The sequence below is a fragment of the Chenopodium quinoa genome, unplaced genomic scaffold (genome assembly GCF_001683475.1).
Source record: "Chenopodium quinoa cultivar QQ74 unplaced genomic scaffold, ASM168347v1, whole genome shotgun sequence".
In the NCBI taxonomy this organism is placed as follows: Eukaryota; Viridiplantae; Streptophyta; class Magnoliopsida; order Caryophyllales; family Amaranthaceae; genus Chenopodium; species Chenopodium quinoa.
In genome coordinates this window covers 1,365,872-1,371,871 of record NW_018745024.1, presented here as the reverse complement: position 1 = coordinate 1,371,871, position 6,000 = coordinate 1,365,872, and positions in this window count along the sequence as shown.

Below are 6,000 nucleotides of genomic sequence, written 5' to 3'. Positions count from 1 at the left end.
TCCTAGTATCATGTTAGGATGCTTTTTTTTAGTATGATATTTAGGATGATTTGCTTATATCAATCATGATTCCTGCGATGCCTTTTATTCTATTCATAATAGTATCATGTTAGGGTTAAAGCTTTGATTTTTATTGTTTAGTGACATGCATGCTAGGGTTTGTTATTAATCTTGTTAGTATCATGCCTAGGATCTTGCTATTATTATGCTTTAACATGATTATTTTAATTATAATTTGTTATTATGATTTTGATTATTATGATTATTCTTATGTTGCTTGATATTTATTGTTATTGCTTGATCACGCCTTTTATGCATGTTTAAAGGGAATTGGTATTTGTGATCACGCTTAATAAGATAATTAATAATCTTGTTTAGGGTTAATATGATTATAATTCAAGTGATCGCCAATAATAGATTTGCTTGTGCATTAATATTCAACCAACATAGATAAACAGGTTTAGGTTAACCTATTGATTACATGTTAGTCAGAAAGCGCACATGAATACGATCAGAATAAAGTAGAGGCCTATTATTAGGGCAGGTTCAATTTCTTTTAGGTTGGATTTGTACCTTCATCCCCGAACTACCAGTCATGGTTCAATACCTATTGGAGTTGACGATCTCTTGGATCGTTAAGGGATGAAACCTTCACCTCGTGAACGGTTTACAAGTTCCTAAAACTTGTTGGCGACTCTTTTCTCTATCTTCTTTCCCTTTGGACGCTACCGTACTTTAGTGTATGATCACAGTGGGGTTCAAGTTTGGGGTAATGCTTGAAATATTCCCTACACCGATAAATTAATTGTGTGATTGTAATAAGTAGCGAAAGCCCTTTATGATCTGATTAATTTATGCATTGATGATTGATTATTATATTTTACCCTGGAATATTATTTATTGGTGAACCTATGCCCTAGGTCTTTTATTCATTGTTTTCTCCTCACTCTAAATCTTCGTAGTTTAGTTTCCTTTGATTATAATATATTAGTTACTCTATAATTTAGATTGCTTGAATTAATTAGGAACAGAAAGACCAGTTTCCCTGTGGATTCAGCCCTACTTCCCTATCTATTATTAGTTAGTGGTTTTAGGAATTACTTTTGATAAGGTGATACGACTTTAGCCTGTCAAAAACAAACCCGTTTGAGGATTTTTTAACAACCTAGAAAACTGGTGGTTTTCTAGGTTGTTTCAAGTGGATTTTAGGGTTTCTGGGGCCAGCTGTTGTGTGCGGCCGTGGAGGAGTTGGTCGGTGATGATGGTTGTTTAGCGAGGGATGGCTGGTGCGTCCGTGAAAGGGGGTAATTTTGGTGGTGGTGGTGGTGTGATGGAGCGCGCTGTTGCGAATTGTGGGTGCAGGGGGTGGTTTTGGTGGTGGTGGTGGTGTGGTGGCGAGACGAGGTGGTTGTGTGCCTGGTTGTTATGTGGCTATGGGGTGGCTGGAAGGTGGCTAAGGGGTGGTTGGACCTCACTAACGGAAAACTTAACGGAACATGGACGGAGGTACCAAAACCTATATTTTAACACTTTGATGGGTACCAAATTAAAAAAAAAAAAGTTTTAAACGGATGCGAAAATTCAATTAGGTCCATTTTCAAAGTACCAAAATTCAAAATTTCCTAATGGAAACCAATAATATAATAAGACACAAGTTAACTTAAGTTAACTATAATTTTGTTGGATAAAAAAAAACACAATTAATAAATGGCTATGATGGTAAGACTCTTAAATTAAGACTTGTTGGTCTTGAGTAACATGTCATGTTTATAATGACATGTGGTGCATATTGCTGTCATGTCGAATTTATAAAAGGTGACATGTGGAACATATTCTGTTTTAGGAACGCTTTTTAATATTTGATATAGATATAGAAATAGATGAGTCTATGTGTTATAAAGATATTTGATATGTGTTGAAATAAAGACAATAAAAGTCATATTTGTGATCTTTCTAGAGGTTGATCAATTTACTCCACAAGTATGTTGTGATCTACCACGTTTGCCCACAGATGGGTTGTAGAGTAGGCCTTTTCATGTCTAGGTTCACTTTTTGGATTTCTTCTCTTTCTATGAGATTCCTTGTTAATATTTGGTTATTCTTATGTAATTCCCTCATCCAAGTGGTTGTTAATTATGATTAAATCAGCTTCATTATTCTGATTTATTCACTCATTTGATGGTTATATTTGGTTCTTCATACTCCTTACATTGTCTATATATAGCTTGGAATCTTTTCTGAAATTATACTAATACATACACATTATAGTATTATACATATACATATAAAAAATGTCAAACACATTTCTTCTTCTTTGAGCATAAGGTTATATGGCTCCACCTCTGACCTAAAAGTGCATTTGTGAGAGAGTGGTGTGTAACCTTAGGACACGTGGCAACAATACAATTAAGCACCCCGTTTGCGTCGGAATTCATTTTCAAACTCAATGACGAAATATACACTCCATCTTCGTTTGATCAAATATTCTATTATTTATAGCTTTTGAAACACTTAGTTTACAACAATAGGTAATAACATCCAAAATATTAGGACCTTTATTTGTTTCAACGTAAAATAAAGATATGGTTTTAATTTTTCTTAAAATGTAGAGGTCCTTCTATTTGCCTTATATGTGTATGATACATAAATCTCTCAAGGTTAAACGATGTCTAGACGAACTTAGATTTGAAATTCATAAAGGCCTAAAATAAGCAAGGTGGGTATAACAATCTAAAAGATAGATATAGGAGAATGGTTAAACTAAGGTACTTTTTAAGTTTAGCATGAAATGTTCTTAGAGAGGTTTTCTAACCATACTACATGGCATTACTCTCATAAAGACGTACTCCACATCCTTCAACAAAGTTTGCTTATTCGAGATAAAATGAGACCTACAGCGTAGGTCATGTTATGAACTCACCATTAAGACATTAGTTTGAGCATGATGGGCAAATATCAATCATATTAGATACTCCGTAAGATTTAGTATGTTGAAGTCAAGAACATCCTTGAATACCATAAAAGGACGACTAATAATCAAACTTAGGCTTGCTGGGCCACAGTCAGCCCATCAAGCATTTTCATGCTTAAGTCCATTAACAACAACCTTAGTCCATATGTTCAATGTCAACCCATTTGGCTTTGGGTCTACAATATTTACTACCCCATAAGTACATAAATAGCTTCAAGCACAAATTGTACTTCAAAGCATTCAATACTCACTCTAGTATTTGCTTCGTGTACTAGCTTAGAGTCTTAGGGCATGTTCTCATACGTTTATTTTCAGTTCAGTTCAGCTCCTAATTTCCTTCTCTTATAAAATATTCATTTCATTTCAGTTTTTGTTCAGTTCAGTTCAGTTTTGTTCAGTTCAGTTTAGTTCAATCTATGAGAACAGGCCCTTAGACATCAAGGAGGTTTTCTCGGACACACCTCATAGGCCAATTAACGTGTTTTTACTTTGCATGTATTACTGGCTCAATTCCCAATTGGACCAAGCTCGACTTCAGCCCATAATCAAAGGTCAAAATCTTGACAATATTTTTTTAACAAAAACAATAGTCATAATCAAAACTTGATACTCGACTCGACTCGAAAAACAACCAATAACATGAGGGGAGGGGGGCAAGACTAGGCATAAACCAATACACGTATATGGACCTATTTTAATGAGTGTATAATTAGAGAAATTTATGGTTCCATAATGCACTTTGTACCTCATCATCACTAAAGGGGCCCCATATTGGTCACCTTTTCCCCTCTTTTTCTTCCCATTCTATTTTTGTTATTGATATTGCATGGCCCCAAACCCACCACCAAAGCCATAGGGAGTAGATGGGGGCAATCACCACTTTTTCTCCTACATTCTATTTCTCCTTCATTCATTCCTTGCCACGTCACGTGCACAATGTGATTAATTTGAACATCTTCTCCAATATTCTAGTCATCCATGTACTTTCTCACCCAACCAATTTTCAATTTTCAAATGTTAATTAATCAATTTTAAAAACTAATTTGATGATAACGTTATCTTGTCTTGATTGGATTATCTTTCCACGTGTCACTCAATTAGCTATTGATTTGGATTCCACGTATTTGTTACCCAACTATCTCTTGTTTTTGTACCATCACTAGATCTTCCAATCAAGAATATGCCATTTATTTTTGGTACTATTATAATTTTTTTTTAGTATGGTTCTTGTTTATTTTTTACCTTTAACTTTCACTTTTATTAATACCTTGTTACCTTCCGATTTATCTTTATACCTGCCGACTTTTTTGATTGGATTTTGTTTTTAATTAAGAAAGTTAATACCGGTTTAGCAAAGTCAAATAGATAGTAATTTAATATTATTGGATTTAAACGGTTTGACCCTAAAATGATCTAGTTTTGAACCAAATTGACTATAAGGGTCTATAATTAAGATTGATGATTCATTCCCTATTGACCTAAATCCAAAATGATTTGATAGTGATAATTGTCACACAAATACTTGCCTGCCATGTATTAGCAAGAAATTTATGATGCCAAATACAGAGTAATTAAGAATAAATTAATTAGTTGGTTAAAGTCTTTAATAGTGATAATTAAAATATGACAATAATTTTATCTACAATAATTATTTGTCTTTGTACCTCTTCAGCGAAAAAAAAAGAAATCGCTCCCTATCAATAATGTAAATTACAATAAAATAAAAACTAATTAGGCTCACTGTTGGCCTATATAGAGTAGGTTCTCATGTCCAATACAATATTATACTTGTAGATCCTTTGCCTAATCACTAATTAGTATACTCATTAACTAATAACTGTATCCCCTTTATAAAAGTGTCATATTAGTCAACAACAATTCAAAAGCCGGTGGAAAGAGTTTAAAGATGATTTATTTTAATCATTTTATGTACAAGAATCATATGGAAGTAATGGAACTATCAACTATGAAAACCAAATTTACAATTGGATATAGCTTGTTGTTTAAAATTTTAGTGGAAGTTGTGGAACCTTAATGATTAAAAAAATGAATGATTACACCACTAATTTTCTATTGTAAGAATATTATATTATTGTGCTCATAGTAAGATTACGAGAGGAGTGGTAGTAAGACTAGTAAGTAGTAACTAGTGTAGGTATCACTTTAACATACATGTCCATTTTAATATTTTTCACCCAAGATTTGATGGCTAGACTGTGTGAGTATAGCAAAATAATAATGGACAATAATAATAATAATAATAATCAATAATAATAATAATCAGGAGGTGCAGTAGGGTGATCCCCTTGGTCCTCTCCTTTTTTCTTTGGTTTTACAACCTCTTGTGTGTAAAATCAATGATGTTTTTGAGGTATGTCTTCAGGCGTGGTATTTAGATGACGGCACTATTATTGGAGACGTACACTTTGGTGGTAGGGAAGGTTCTACAGTTGATTATGGAGGAAGGACCTCGTTTTGGGTTGCATCTCAATGTGGAAAAAACTAAAGTTTTCTGGCCTACAGAAGACCCTCGAAGCAGGCTTGTGGGTGTTTTTCCCCCTTCTATTGCTCGACCATTGCATGGTGTTAAGCTGCTTAGTGGTCCTGTTAGTTCTGATACCAGGTTTTGTGGCGAGCTTGTGATGCAGAGGGTGACCAAGACCATTGCGCTTATGGATAAGGTTGTTATGCTGGATGATCTTCAGTGTGAGCTGTTGTTACTTAGGGCATGTACTGGAGTTTCTAAACTCTACTTTGCCTTGCGTACTTGTCCTCCAGGTGCATTCGAGGCGGCTCAGCGCGTTTTCGACGAGGCTCTTCGATCTTGCTTGGAGTGTATTGTTACTGCTTCGGGGCCTGGGTTTGGTGATTGGCAGTGGCGACTTGCCACCTTACCATTTGCGTTTGGAGGGCTTGGTGTTTACTCCGCAGGTGATGTTCGTCACTATGCTTTTCTTGCTTCCCGGTTGCAGTATGCTGGGTTGCAGACGCAGCTTCTGCGTCGTACTGGTATTGTGGGTCTTGGTCAA